The sequence below is a fragment of the Apodemus sylvaticus genome, chromosome 3 (assembly GCF_947179515.1).
Source record: "Apodemus sylvaticus chromosome 3, mApoSyl1.1, whole genome shotgun sequence".
Taxonomy (NCBI): Eukaryota; Metazoa; Chordata; class Mammalia; order Rodentia; family Muridae; genus Apodemus; species Apodemus sylvaticus.
Window position 1 is genome coordinate 119,594,904 of NC_067474.1, and position 16,299 is coordinate 119,611,202.

Consider the following 16,299-nt stretch of genomic DNA (forward strand, 5'->3'; position numbering starts at 1 on the left):
TCCTGTGCTTCAGAGCACTGAATTCTCATAATTATTGGAAGGACTTTGAAGGAAACTTCTTTCCCAGAGTATCCAGATAAGAGTTCAGTCCAGTCTAGCCAACACCTTGACTTTACACCCTGTGAAATGCTAAGACAAAATCTCAGTGTGGTTTGCTCAGACTTCTCTCATGCATAACTGTGGAAGAACCCTTGCATGGTTTCCAGTTTGTCAGATTGTTGGGATTTGTTTCACAGCAGTCAAAAATTCAGGCACACAGGGTTCAGTTCAGCCACAGCTATACTAAGCATCATAATGCTTCGCAAGCTCTCACTCCCAGGTACCTTTGTCCTTGCATCACAGATGACCATGTACGGTTTAGCAGGCTCTGATCCTTTTCTGGAGTCTTGTATTCTAGTAGCAAATCTAAATTTGAATTTATGAAGCTAAAGACATAAGAATTGCAGATAGCAATCTGACCTCTCTGACAGAAAGTTGAATGGTCTAAAGCTATAAAGAAAAGTGGAGACTCTTTGCTATCAATATGGAACCAAGATTCATGGAATGGGGATGGCTATACAGTCCAGTGCTCCTGACAGAACTCTGAATGTTGACAAAGCAATAAGGATGTCAGGCAAGAGACAAATGGCTTACATGCTTCTAGTTCACTACAGACAGAGAACACTTAGGTAAGATTGACAATCTCCATCAGTTCCAAGAACACGACTTGATTTCATGTGATCTCAGCAAAGAAGTCCAACGTTGGGACTCAGTGGACTATTGACAGAAGAGTAGCAAACTCTCTGGCTGTTGAATCAGGACTAAGTAGAAAGTCCTGTGATGCATTCTTGTGCAACACCACCGGCTACAATCTGATCTGTTCATTCAGTGTTTCTCAGTTCTCTTGGAGATTGACTAAGCAAAGTCAACTCCATCCATTCACCCATCTATCATTCCATCAGCCTGGCCTATCTGCTTTCTTATGTTCAGCTGTGCAATCAATGGGCTATGGAAGCAACTAGGCTTCCTGACAAGACAAGAGCTTTGCTAGAACAAAAACATTTTCTCTTAAGAAAGAATGAAAATTAAAAATTTATTATCCATTATGATACTAACTTTTGAAAAGAGCTTTGAGCTATATTAACCTATTTGTACAGGCTCATTTCAAAAGCATGCCATAGGGATTCCAGAGAAACATACCCAAGAATAATTTAATGAGCTCTTTCAGGAGAAGACAGGTAGACACTGCACTAACTTCACTCCTTGTCACTCATTCATTTCCTCAGGGGATAAATATTGGGTGTTTTCCATACGCTCCCAAAGGAGGCAGAGTTACAAGGCAAATGAAGTAAAGTCTTTACATCTAATGTCTAGAAAAGTACTAGGAACATATGAAACATACTAAGAATAACAACACATTTAATGTCTCTCTCTCTCTCTCTCTCTCTCTCTCTCTCTCTTTTTTTTTTTTTTTTTTTTTTTTTTTTTTTTTTTTTTTGTGAAGTGTAATCCAAAAGGCAGAGGATTGTACAGGTAGATTTTTTTTCCTCCTGGTTGAGTTTTTTTTTTTTCCTTATTTAATCTGCTTGTAAAGCTCCCTTTTTCCATTTCTACAGCTGCTCCTTGAGGAATTTTGATGAACTGGAGGACAGAGAGCCTATCAGTATGTAAAGAAGCCGGGGTATTCTGCGCTGCCTTTCGGGTTTTTCCTCTGACAAGTGGTTGGCATCTGCTAACAACACTTTTTTCTTGAGCTTTGTAACGTTGCCAGGCTGAGAATTGAGCTTTGAAAAAGGAGATGGAGCTGTTAACAAATGCCTTTGTTATCTCTGGAATTGATTATTGTACAGCGATTCACAGAAAAAAAAAACTTGATGTGTATCTTGTCTCAATATTTACCAGATCCTCCCAGGAAATATTGTGCTAAGAGAAATTCCCTGCCGTACAACAATTGGCAACTTCCTATGATAACTGGTGCAATTCACCAATGGACAGTCCCTTTCCCATCTGTGGGACGAGTATGATAAGACCCCAGGAAAAAAAATCTTATTAAGTGCTTAGAAATTCTCTGAATTCATGGTTGTTAAAAGTGTTCCGTATACTTTCTTGCTCTTCTTTTCATGGAGAAGTATTTATAGAAAGCATCTATGTGCCTAGCCTTTGGCTGGCCTCTTGAAATCCAGTAAGAATGAACAGGGCAGAGAAAAGTGACTGGTACAGAGAGGAAGACAGCATGTGGTGGTGAGCCAAGATGGGGGAGTACGGTTGTTCCTTTCAAGTAAAAGAAAACAATTTTTAAGATAAAACTGAGGGAAAGACAGGCATTGGGAGCTATCCAGGGGAAGGGCTGGAAGAGTGACAACTTGGAAATCATCATGTTCTAATAAGAAAGCACATCACACAAGAAGGGGTCACAGTCACAAAAGGGTGTGGCAAATAACCTTAGGAATGTGACAACGTCTCAAAAGCCTCAGTTTTCTCCTCTAAAATGAGAAAATGACAAAATCTTTAAGATGGTGTCTGGAAAATGGGTAGTTTCTATAAATGCTCGTTCATTAAAATGCCCTCTGAGAGAGTTCACTAGCATCTGTGCACTTGCTAAAGGCCTAGGGAGAAAAAAAAAGTCCATGTGATTTAGCTCCTTTGTGTTCTCTCCCAGCTCTGTATGCCAGGATTCCCTTCCTGCTAGGTCATAGCCAAAATTGTACCTAAGAAGCTTTCTGGTATGTACATGTAAAAAGCATTTGTCATTAATGTGTCTATAAATTTCCAAGTCACAGCTACCAGGTATTTGGTGACAAGTGCTATGCCTTATTTGTTTCTGTGTCCACTGGCCATTTGTAGGACCTGGCACAGAGAGATTCCTCAGTAAGAATGTCCTCAAAGATTGAAGAGGATAGAAAACGAACTAAAGACAGTGGAAAACACAACACAAATGAACTAGAGACAGTGCAGAACACAACACAATCTCACTGACACTCTTTTCAAAGAAGAAACACTCTTTAATTTGTCACCAAGATCCTTACTATGGAAGTGACAACAGGAAATTGCTGCGCCCAGCCACCAAAATCTTGAAACAGTAGGAGGGTAAAGCATCCCCCACCTAGGTATTTTCTGTATTCCCATAGAGAATACACTTCAACATTGACCTCTTCATATGCCTTGTATACACACTGTGCTATGTGATACTAAAAGCCTTAGACACTAAATATAAATCTGAATTATATCGTTATTTAAAGAATTGTATTTTACATCTCTTAAAATATGTGTATTTTAAGATATTTTAAATATACCCAAACAAAGCATTAACTTTTGAGCCTTTACCCTTTAATCTAAACTACTGTTATATTACTATATATTTACATAAATACATATACATATATACATACAAACATGCACATACACATATATGCATATACATATATACAAATATATACATATAGACATATATACTCATATACACACATATAGATAAACAAACATATATACATGTATATATACCTATACATATATACACACACATATATATAGTATATAAACATGTATGTGTATACATATATATATACTCTTAATCCTGAGTTAAAGAATAGCTGAGGCTCAGTACAAATGTAGAAGCTGCGCAGAATATTACACTGGGCAGAGTTGTGTCACTGTTACCTGAACTCTTATGCTAACATGAGAAAATAAATATGATGGCAGGAGAGATGACTCAGCCATTAAAGGTAGATAAAGAAACCTTCGCTAGCTTTTATAATTTATATGATGGCATTATGTTTCATTTCCTTTCTATGACATCTAACTTGAGCATATATTTGTCTAGATCTCACTTTGAAATCCTCCAAGGGGCCTTCTTGCATCATCATGGCTAGAGAAATTATCTATTCTCTTCACTCTACCCCATGGCCAACCTGTTTGCATCCTGTCTTAGTGCTTTTAACACAGACTTGTCTTTCTTTCTGTATCTAGACACTCAACTCAATGATAAAACCAATACATTTTAGACCTGAAAGCCACCTTCTTTCAAATCTTATCTGTATCAGTGTGGATGTTGTTTCTTTTTGCTATGGTTCAATTTCTCCATGAAGAAAAAGAAGAGGAGGAAAGGAGCAAGAAGGGAGAGAAGGACAAAGGAGGAAGGGGTGGAGGAAAAAGAAGAAAATGAGGACAATCTTTTCTCAGTGGAAGAAATGAGTTAATCCACACAAGACACCTGTTGGCCTTCAGTAGTTGTCCTTGGATCAATAGTTATATATGTTCAACTTGCAGCACAAATGGATCTGAATCAGAGGATAGAAAGTACTGGAGTTTAGGGACACTATCCAGCCTGTCTTAGTCAGAGTTTCTATTCCTACACAAATATCATAACCAAGAAGCAAGTTGGGGAGGAAAGGGTTTATTCCACTTACACTTCCACACAGCTGTTCATCACCAAAGGAAGTCAGGACTGGAACTCAAGCAGGTCAGGAAGTAGGAGCTGATGCAGAAGCCATGGGGGAATGTTATTTGCTAGTTTGCTTCCCCTGGCTTGCTCAGCCTACTCATAGAACCCAAGACTACCAGCCTAGAAATGGTACCAACCACAAGGGGATCTATCCCCTTGATCCTAATTGAGGACATGCTCCACAGCTGGATCTCATGGAGGCACTTCCCCAACTGAAGCTCCTTTCTTTGTGATAACTCCAGCCTGTGTCAAGTTGACACACAAAACCAGCCAGTACACAGCCCATCAAAGTCTCTGGACCGCCAAAGAGAAAAATTTAAAAACTATTTACTTAGCTTTCTTTATACTTGTCCTTCTTCCTTCCTTCCTTCCTTGCTTCCTTTCTTCCTTCCTTCCTTCCTTCCTTCCTTCCTTCCTTCCTTCCTTCCTTCCTTCCTCTCCCTCCCCTTCCCTCTCTCCTTCCCCTCTCCCCCCCGCCTCTTTCTTTCTTTTTTAAGATAGGATTTTCTGTGTAGCTCTAGCTGTCCTGGAACTCATTCTGTAGACCAGTTTGTCTGAGAACTCACAGAGATCCACCTGCCTCTGTCTCGACAGTGCTGGGATTAAAGGCATGTGCCACCACTACCCAGCTTAAAAAACAAAACCCCAGATAGGCAGACCAACCTCTTTAGACAATAGTTGGCAGCATGACCTGAGCTTTGGTCAAATGTCCCCTGTTCACATCCTACAAGACATCTGACTTAGTTTGATTTCTCTTCCCTTTCCTACCTCTTCCTAGCAAAGCAAATATCTATGTACAGTTTGGTTCATCTACTGAGTATGGAAACATGGACAAGAACAGTGCTTGCATTTGTGGGCCTCCTGTTGTGGAGAGGATTGAAACAAAGCAGGTCATCACAATGAAAAAGAGAGGTATCACAGGCAACATGGAGGAAAGAGAATTAATTCACGGTACACCCAAATACAAAAGGATAAGAAGGATTTAACAAATTACACACATCGGGGAATTCTTGGCAAAGTGCATACAGCCTAAGTCAGTGTCTCTCAACCTTCCTAAGGCTGAGATCCCTTAATACAATTCTTCATGTTGAGCTGACCCCAAGTCATAATATTATTTCATTATTACTTCATAACTGTAATTTGCTACTGTTGTGAATCATAATGTAAATATCTGTTATGCAGCATATCTGATATGTGACCCTAATGAAAGAGTTGTTTGCCCCCCAAAGGGGCAGCAAACGATAGGTTGAGAACCTCTAGCCTATGTAAGCACACAGGGGAGAAAAGAGCATGTTATCTTCCAGGCATTGAAAACCACTTCATTCTCCAATTATAACATGATGTATAACCCAGGACAAGAGGTGAAGCAGGGTTAGAGAAGAAGATGGAGTCACACACTTGGGGAAGGTTGAAGGGACGGGGACCATGTACTGTTCTAGAACATGCTTACATAGGTTTTAGTTTACAGAACAATACATTTCAAATTGAAGTCATGCAGATTTATGTTTGAGGGAAAAGAACGAACAGAACCCATGTGTTTGAAGAAGCAGTCAAACAGAACATCATCAAATGAATGTCTGTATCTTTGAAAATGATGAACTGGGAGCCCTCCCTACCAGTAGACTAGGCCAAAGTGCTCAGAGTCAACATAATGAAGACATTGACCAATGATTCTCTGTATGGCTGCGGTACAGGTCCCTCTTGATAAATGAAGACTTGGCAGTGATGAGGGTCGCCAAAAGATGTGCTAAGCCACCCTAGTAATCCTGTGCTTTGTCTCTACCTGAGAACAAATGTTTCAAGTCAGAGAAGGCAAATGTTCCACAGAGAGGGAGAAAAGACAATGGATAAGCTTCCCTTTAGCCAGATGGCGAAATCTGCAGAAGATGCATGAGTCTGGTGTGTGCAGACTCCTCCCCAGTGCCGCCCAGGACCGAGGGACACACACAGCTAGAGTAAGGGGCCTCTGCGGCTGTGACAAGAAGTCCTGGCAGCTAGAGCCTATTTATTAGTGTCGCTGCTCCTCCCCTGCTGTTATATTAATATAATGAATTGTTCACAGGTGCATCAAATGAGGTTTAGATGATCACTGGGAGGTTTGCTACCCAAACAGGCCAAATTAGCAACAGCAGATGCAGCAGCCAAACAACAGTCCCAGAGCGAGAAAGTACAAAGCTTGAATTAATGAAGGTCGGAGCTCACATTTGGCCTTGATGGGCCCTCACAGCAGTGGGGTTTGGCCCTGTTTAACTCTTGGTTGACAAGAAGTACTCTCTGCCTTCACTTTAGGAAAATCTGACAGAAATGATGAGTGTTTCAGTGAACTCCATCCCCCTCTCTCCATGAGAAGAAACAGTGTCTCCCTTGGGTTGTGCCTCATCAGGTGGTTGTACAGGCCTTTCCCAGAACCAACTACTTTCAAACAAAGGGATGAATGGGGGTTGCTAGCCACCCTGTGTCATCCTTACCAGGCTCTGGGTCCTGCATGAGTTATATCCCTAGAACAGTGACAGTGGTTCTTAACCTGTGGGTCATGACCCCACTGGAGTTCATTTATCTGAGATCCTGCATATCAAATATTTTCATTACAATTCATAACAGTAGCAAAATTACAGTTATGAAGTAGTGACAAAATAATTTTATGATTGGGAATTCCCACAACATGAGGGGTAACCACAACATGAGGAACTATATTAAAAGTCTAAAGCATAGGAAGGTTGAGAATTACTGCCCTAGAAGGAAGGATGCCTTTCTTTGTCTTATAAGACTCCCTTTTTTGTTTGTTTTTGTTCTATATTTTTAATGTTTACCCAAATGTATGTATGTGTACCATATGCGTACTTGGTACCTGAGGAAGCCAGAAAGGAGTGTCAGATTATTCCATGGAATTAAGAGAAAGAGAGATCATGAACAACCATGTGGGTACTGGGACCAAACCCAGGTCCTCTGAAAGAGCAGCAAACACTAATAACTATTGAGCCAACTCTTCCGTCCCCGAAATACCTATTCTTAGTGGCACCAAGCTACCATCTGCTCTGCAATATATGCCTGCATTTCTGCAGGGTGGGTGTCTTTTACTAACCCTCACAAAGATGGCCTAGGAAATGCTAGTCACCCAACAAATACAATCTGTCATCCTATAGCTAGCTTGTGAAGTATGCATAGTGTTAGGATTCCTGACTTACATATTAGGAAACTGAGAACCAGAAAACTTAAGCAATGGGAGGTAAGACTGACACACAGCAGAGCCACATGTGATCATGAAGAGGAAGCAAACCCTGCTTTCCCTGATGACTTAAACATGGGATTCATTTAACTCTGGCTTCAGAAAGAAGAGTTAATGGGAAATGAGGGGCTCATTGGCCTGGAAGTGTTGGGAGGGGCTCTGGCTCAACCAGTGGGAAAATCTAAGGCTAATCTTTGTTGTGTGCACAGTGATTGCTTTTGCATCCCAGAGCTAGAAACAATCCTGAGTCCCCACATCCTCCTCTGCAAAGTAAGGGTTTCATTTGGATGACTGTTTTCTAAGCTCTTACTTAGCTCTATAACCCATAAGTCTGGTGGTTTTTTTTCCCCTCGGTTCATTGTTTCTGTGAAAAATCTTTTAAGATGATTATCAACTCCTTCTGTTTTTGAGGATGACCTTGCAACACATACAAAACACTGTAAAAATGGATACATAACCTCCCTTTGACCATGATTACAATTGTAGACAATGCCTCAAGGAAACTGTAACAACAGATCTCCAAGAACAAAACTGCTGTATAAGGAGTCCTGATAGACTACTACACATGACCTGCAATAGGAGAATTATAGCATTTACGTGTAATAGGGTATCACATGTGAAGCATCTTCAGGTAGAAATCTGCACATGCCTTTTCGAAACAAATGATATCTCTGTAAACTGAAGCACAAGTACACACTTTCAGACTGGCTCACAATACAACATAAAAGACCAATAGTTTATTCTGGTTACATAATCATGAGTTGTTTAAGAATTTACAATTTACAGAAACTTTGTAATTTTATGAGGTCCCATTTGTCAATTCTTGATCTTAGAGGATACGCTATTGGTGTTCTGTTCAGGAACTTTCGCCCTGTACCAATGTCCTCAAGGGTCTTCCCCAGTTTCTTTTCTATTAGCTTCAGAGTGTCTGGCTTTATGTGGAGGTCCTTGATCCATTTGGAGTTGAGCTTAGTACAAGGAGACAAGGATGGATCAACTCGCATTCTTCTGCATGCTGACCTCCAATTGAACCAGCACCATTTGTTGAAAAGGCTATCTTTTTTCCATTGGCTGTTTAAAGTTTCTGTAAGGCAAAGGACACCATTAAAAGGACAAATCAGCAACCAACACATTGGGAAACGATCTTCACCAACCCTACATCAGATAGAGGGCTAATATCCAATATATACAAAGAACTCAAGAAGTTAGACCCCAGAAAACCAAATAACCCTATTTAAAATCAAAACGATCATCCACCATGATCAAGTAGGCTTTATCCCGGGAATGCAGGGTTGGTTTAATATATGGAAATCCATCAATGCAATCCACTACATAAACAAACTCAAAGAAAAAAACCACATGGTCATTTCATTGGATGCTGAAAAAGCATTTGACAAAATTCAGCATCCTTTCGTGCTTAAAGTCTTGGATAGAACGGGAATTCAAGGCCCATACCTAAACATAGTAAAAGCAATATACAGCAAACCGGTAGCCAGCATCAAACTAAATGGAGAGAAACTTGAAGCAATCCCACTAAAATCAGGGACTAGACAGGGCTGCCCCCTCTCTCCTTATCTTTTCAATATTGTACTTGAGGTACTAGCTCGGGCAATTCGACAACATAAGGAGGTCAAAGGGATACAAATTGGAAAGGAAGAAGTCAAACTATCATTATTTGCAGATGACATGATAGTCTACCTAAGTGACCCCCCCAAAAAAACTCCACTAGAGAACTCCTACAGCTGATAAACAACTTCAGCAAAGTGGCAGGTTATAAAATCAACTCAAGCAAATCAGTGGCCTTCCTATACTCAAAGGATAAGCAGGCTGAGAAAGAAATTAGGGAAATGACCCCCTTCACAATAGCCACAAACAGTATAAAGTATCTTGGGGTGACTCTTACCAAACATGTGAAAGATCTTTACGACAAGAACTTCAAGACTCTGAAGAAGGAAATGGAAGAAGACCTCAAAAAATGGGAAAACCTCCCATGCTCATGGACTGCCAGAATCAATATAGTTAAAATGGCCATTTTGCTAAAAGCAATATACAGATTCAATGCAATACCCATCAATATCCCAACTCAATTCTTCACAAAGTTAGAAAAAGCAATTAACAAATTCATCTGGAATAACAAAAAACCCAGGATAGCTAAAACTATTCTCAGCAACAAAAGAAATTCTGGGGGAATCAGTATCCCTGACCTCAAGCAATACTACAGAGCAATAGTGTTAAAAACTGCATGGTATTGGTACAGTGACAGGCAGGCAGATCAATGGAACAGGATTGAAGATCCAGACATGAACCCACACACCTATGGCCACTTGATCCTCGACAAAGAGGCTGAAAACATCCAATGGAAAAAAGATAGCCTTTTCAACAAATGGTGCTGGTTCAACTGGAGGTCAGCATGCAGAAGAATGCGAATTGATCCATCTTTATCGCCTTGTACTAAGCTCAAATCCAAATGGATCAAGGACCTCCACATAAAGCCAGACACTCTGAAGCTAATAGAAAAGAAACTGGAGAAGACCCTTGAGGACATTGGTACAGGGAGAAAATTTCTGAACAGAACACCAATAGCGTATGCTCTAAGATCAAGAGTTCACAAATGGGACCTCATAAAATTACAAAGTTTCTGTACGGCAAAGGACACCATCAAAAGGACAAATCGGCAACCAACAAATTGGGAAAAGATCTTCACCAATCCTACATCAGATAGAGGGCTAATATCCAATATATATAAAGAACTCAAGAAGTTAGACTCCAGAAAACCAAACAACCCTATTAAAAAATGGGGTACAGAGTTAAACAGGAATTCTCACCTGAAGAACTTCGGATGGTGGAGAAGCATCTTAAAAAATGCTCAACTTCATTAGTATTTAGGGAAATGCAAATCAAAACAACCCTGAGATTTCACCTTACACCAGTCAGAATGGCTAAGATTAAAAATTCAGGAGACAGCAGGTGTTGGAGAAGATGTGGAGAAAGAGGAACACTCCTCCACTGCTGGTGGGGTTGCAAATTGGTACAACCACTCTGGAAATCAGTCTGGCGGTTCCTCCGAAAACTGGGCACCTCACTTCCAGAAGATCCTGCTATACCACTCCTGGGCATATACCCAGAGGATTCCCTACCATGTAATAAGGATACATGCTCTACTATGTTCATAGCAGCCCTATTTATAATTGCCAGATGCTGGAAAGAACCCAGGTATCCCTCAACAGAAGAGTGGATGCAAAAAATGTGGTATATCTACACAATGGAGTACTATTCAGCCATTAGAAACAATGAATTCATGAAATTCTTAGGCAAATGGATGGAGCTAGAAAACATCATACTAAGTGAGGTAATCCAGACTCAAAAGGTGACTCATGGTATGCACTCACTAATAAGTGGATATTAACCTAGAAAACTGGAATACCCCAAACATAATCCATACATCAAATGAGGTACAAGAAGAAAGGAGGAGTGGCCCCTTGTTCTAGAAAGACTCAGTGAAGAAGTATAGGGCAAAACCAGAACGGGGAAGTGGGAAGGGGTGGGTGGGAGGACAGGGGGAGAAAAGGGGGCTTATGGGACTTTCGGGGAGTGGGGGGCTAGAAAAGGGGAAATCATTTGAAATGTAAATAAAAAATATATCGAATAAAAAAAAAAGAAAAAAAATGCTCAACTTCATTAGTCATTAGGGAAATGCAAATTAAAACAACCTTGAGATTTCACCTTACACCAGTCAGCATGGCTAAAATTAAAAATTCAGGAGACAGCAGGTGTTGGCAAAGATGTAGAGAAGGAGAAACTCTCCTCCACTGCTGGTGGGGTTGCAAACTGGTACAACCACTCTGGAAATCAGTCTGGCAGTTCCTCAGAAAACTGGGCATGTCACTTCCGGAAGATCCTGCTATACCATTCCTGGGCATATACCCAGAGGATTCCCCAGCATGTAATAAGGATACATGTTCCACTATGTTCATAGCAGCCCTATTTATAATAGCCAGAAGCTGGAAAGAACCCAGGTATTCCTCAACAAAAGAATGGAGGCAAAAAATGTGGTATATATACACAATGGAGTACTATTCAGCCATTAGAAACAATAAATTCATGAAATTCTTAGGCAAATGGATGGAGCTGGAGAACATCATACTAAGCGAGGTAACCCAGTCTCAAAAGATCAGTCATGGTATGCACTCACTAATAAGTGGATATTAGCCTAGAAAACTGGAATACCCAAAACATAATCCACACAATAAATGAGGTACAAGAAGAACGGAGGAGTGGCCCCTGGTTCTGGAAAGACTCAGTGTAGCAGTATAGGGCAAAACCAGAACAGGGGAGTGGGAAGGGGTGGATGGGAGAACAGGGGGAGGGAAGCGGGCTTATGTGACTTTCGGGGAGTGAGGGGGGACAGAAAAGGGGAAATAATTTTGAAATGTAAATAAAAAATTTATCGAATAAAAAAAAAGAAAAAAAGAATAAAGAAAAAAAAGAATTTGCAATTTTATGGCGCATAACTTTGAAGAACAAATAATTCAAACATTCCCTCTAGGTTTTTTTTTAAAACAATTTTTACTTTTCTGGTTATACAAGTAAAGCTCTTCATAAAAATTTTTTAGCAGTTTAAAATATCCACAGAAATAAATGTGTTGAAATTTTATCTCTTAGAGACTACTTATTTTCAGATTTGATTTCTATGTCTGACCTTAATATCATTTAAGAGTAAGAATTGCTGTGTATTTTCTGTAATTATCAGCCATTTCTTCATTGAAACTGAGTAACTATTGACATTTTTGACTGCTGTATATAAGAAAATGTTGATGAAACTAAATGTTTAGAATGGAAAAGAGAAAAACTAACTCCTAAGATGTGATCTCCCAGGAGTTTGAAATCTGCATCAGATAAGAGAATAAACTGATTCTGTAAGATTCTGAGATGTAGAACCAATGTCTGTAGGTAGACACTTTTAGCAAAGAAGTTCAAATATGAAACTGGAAGCTTCTAGATGCTCTGATTGGAATTTGCTCATTATATACACAGCATCAAACATGATACCTTGGATGCAGTATGTGATCAAGACCTTCAGTACATGCTAGGCATTTGAAAGACATGTTATGACCAATGAATTTATGCAGGGAATAGGCTAGCATCTAACAGTGATGCTCTATAAGAAATTCCTGGCTAGAGAAGGCCTATATGCTGAGTCTAATGTCTGTGAAACTCCGAACTCTTTTAAAGATAGGAGGAGATAATATTTCCTCTTCATCGTGTATTCAACAAGATTATGAGTGATGTTGCATGGTAGTGTGGGAATCAGGTTTCCTCTTTCTTGTCCCAAGCTAGCTGACTATGTCACCTTGGCATCTCTGTGATGGAGAAACCTTGATGAGTGTAGTGGTTCAGTTAGCTGGCATTTCTTACTTGGATTGATATTCATTTCCTGAGTAGGACCGTGGTTTTGTTTCACCTCCATTCACTCTTGTCCAATCCACTTTCACTGTGGCCTGAAAGATCTTTCTAAGCTCTGCTCTCATCATCCCATTCAATATCCAGGCTCTTCCTTGTAGCCTAAAGAAAAAGCCCTAACACTCTGGAATTCACTCTAGAATCAAACTCCACTAGTGTAGATTTTTATATTGTTAATTCCCAGGTGTGTGGCATCAGATAGCTATTTGTATTTTTGTTTCCTTACCTGTAAATGTAGGATAATAAATATCGCAGCTTCTGGTCTATAAAAATTAATTGTACATATCAAACACACATCCAGCCGATGTTATATATATATATATATATATATATATATATATATATATATAATGAGATTGCTTCATGAATTGATATTACTGTTAGTCCCAGGAGGCTCTTATATAGCAAGTGGAACCGTTTAATGTGTCAAGCCCTTTTGTATACACCAAACCTGGTCTTCAGTTTTAAGGATGTTTTTTCTTCTGTTTGAAATCCCTTTGGCTCTCTGTCTCGGAATTGTGATCCTTATACAGTTTAGATCTAATTTTTTACTTCTCTTCTTCCCTTGATTGTGGTCTCCCCCCCTCAACAATGTTGTTCTTCTCCCATTCTTTTCACCTATCTTTATTAAAGCACTTGCAATGGAAATTAAATTTTAGTACAGTCTACATATTTTACCAGCTCTCCCCTTAAAGTCAGATTATTTTGTTTACATAATTTTGTAATCCCAGGGATGAGCTTAAATTTTAATGCCTTGTTAAGTAAAAGAAAGATTAAACAGAAACTTATCTTCTGGAATCCATTACCATGACATTAACTTTCCCTTACATCTAGATAGCTGCTTATCACATTCAGCAATGTGTTGTCTTGGTTTATGGAGATGTAGCTCTTTTCTCTTATAACTCTACTTCCACAATGGCTAAAATTTGGTTCATTGTCCTGGTTGGTGTATTTGCTAACTTGACAAAATATAAAGTCACCTGATAAAAGGGAAACACATCTGAGAAAATATTTCTATACGACTGATATGCAGGCAAGACTATGGGGCATTTTCTTAATTACTGATTGATGTGGAAAGGTCAGCTAAATATGGGTGACGACCTTTGGATAGGAGGTACTGGGCTGTATAAGAAAGTGGTCTTTGCTTTCAGTTCCTGCCTCTAGGTTCTTGAATTCCTGCTCTGCCCTGCCCTCCTTCAATGATGGAGTGTGACCTGATCCTTATAAGATTAAATAAGCCCTTTCTTCTCTACACTGCTTTTGGTCATAGTGTTTTACCACCCCTCTCCCCAAAATAGAAACCCCAAATATGAAACACAGAAGTATGAAATGGTAAGAGCAGAAGCCACGGTCACTATCAACCATCTGAAAGACTGGGCAGAGCCAACCAACCCTCTTGTGAGCACCTTCAGGTACATGGTAGGGTTAGAGTCAGGCACTTAGCTGACAGGCTGAGAAATAAGACATACTTGATGCAAGAGCAGGAGTCTGGGAGAGGCTGCCCACAGAAGGATCTAGGGTCTAGTAGAGCTAAAGAAATTATCTTCCAAGAGTCACCATTCTAAAATTCACCAGTAGATTTGTGGTTTTCTTCTTTTATGCATACGGAGAAATACAGAAGTCATGTCTACCATAAACAGCTATAACATTTTTATGAAATAAACTAAAAATACAAACAATGTCACTTAATGCACTTGAATCTGTGGTTGTAATTAATGCAAATTAGTCAAGATTCATATACAATGAGATTAGACTCCTGTAGCACATAAGTTATGGTTGAATTAATAAGCTGATTAAATGAGAAACTTGATTTCTGTCTTTATCCTTTTATGGTTATGTTTATATTAAGACTATAATCTGAGCATTCAAAAATATTAGATTACAAAGTCATTGCTTTGGTTCAAGAGGTTCCTTGCACTTGGTGACCTCGCTGATAACAAATCTTCTCAGCTGCATTGTTTTCTGCTAAGACACTACAGCATAAGTTTCAGTGAACTAGTAAGGTTATCTACATATCCAAGACACAAACATGTAGATGACTCGTGCTCTAACAATAATAGATTTGTGTTGTGTTCTTGTGTAAGCTTATATGTCTAAGTGTGTGTAAGTACACCCAATGTGCTTATGGAGGCTGGAGATGGACAGAGAGAAGACAAGATCCCAAAGTCTTGCTAACCTTATCAATGGTTATCGCATCGATGCACTCATAACTGAAGGGGCATATGGGAGGAGGTGCCTGGTTAAAGAAGCAGGATGAGGGTTACCTTTGGAAGACATGTCTTGTCTCCAGCTTCTTCTCTTGTTTGGCCTCAAGCAATGGAGCCCACCACAAACCAAAACTATGAGTCAAAAAATCATAGTTTTTTGAGAACTAAGAGAAAAATCTCTTCTTCTGAGTTATTTATCTCAGGCATCTTGTCACAATGATTAAATGTTTATAGACACAGAATGTGACTACTTTGTAAGATTGACTGTATTCTTGGAGCTAGAAGACTCTTTCTAGAAACCCCAGGGTGGAAACTTAGTCTTGGTTAATACAAGAGACAAGACATTTAACCAAGTCATCACCTCTCTAGCAGTGCTGAAGGTCCCATTGGGGTTGGGATGGGTGCATCCTTTTCTAATTGGAATGATATGAACAGAGTAAGCTAGATTGTTCTAAGTTTAATTTCTGGCTCTGCTACTTTGTTTCTGGGTATGACCTTGACCAATGAATTCCTCTCTTTGTACCGTCACATCTTCAGCTTTAACATGGGAATAATATCGCTGAGTTGCTGTGATGGTAGAGTGTGTCCCTATATTTGTGTGTGATGCTGAGAACAATGTCTGTCACACAGCAAGCGCTGAGTGTGTGTTAGGATTATTATTAATCACTGGTCTTGTGACAGGAAAAACCAAGGACCCAAAGTTCACAGTGTGACTTCAAGTCTACATCCAAGGGTCGATTGACACAAGAACAGAAATTCCTGGTGCCTCCAATTTTCCAGGACAGCAATAGTAATAACAATTGCTATTGTTATCTAAGCATGGATATTACATAGCATGCCCTGCTATGTAAGCATGGACGGCTCTGAGTGCTTCTTATGGCTAGGAAGCTTCTGAGGAGCCAGCTTTAACTTACATAGAGAGACTAGAATCAGAGCTATGCACGGTTAACAGGATCCAGAATCACCCAACACAGCGATATGATTGT